This window comes from Penaeus monodon, chromosome 19, assembly GCF_015228065.2.
Source record: "Penaeus monodon isolate SGIC_2016 chromosome 19, NSTDA_Pmon_1, whole genome shotgun sequence".
Classification (NCBI taxonomy): domain Eukaryota; kingdom Metazoa; phylum Arthropoda; class Malacostraca; order Decapoda; family Penaeidae; genus Penaeus; species Penaeus monodon.
This window is the reverse complement of record NC_051404.1, coordinates 19,338,142-19,338,471: the sequence shown is the minus strand read 5'-3', so window position 1 is coordinate 19,338,471 and position 330 is coordinate 19,338,142.

Genomic DNA, 330 nt, shown 5'->3' with positions numbered 1-330 from the left:
CTCAGCAACAGGGTCATTTGCCAAAGGTTCTCTCGCACATGTTCAAAGGGTTGTTCGAAGGCCGTTGCAATCTTGCAATTTCGGCGCGGGATAAAGGATTCTTTCTTTATTATTGTCTCTTCTTTTTTCGCTCCCTTTCTTTTTCTGTTATTATTGTCTCTCTTCCTTTTTTCCTCACTCTCTCTTTCTCTCGCTTTTTTTCTATTTTTCTCCTGTTCTTTCTTGTCTTGTTTTTATATCAGTCTTGCCTTCTAACCCTTATTGTTTTTCCTCTCTTTTCGTGTGTGTGTGGGGGGGGGGGTAGGAAAACGGTTCTTTTGTGTGGCTTTG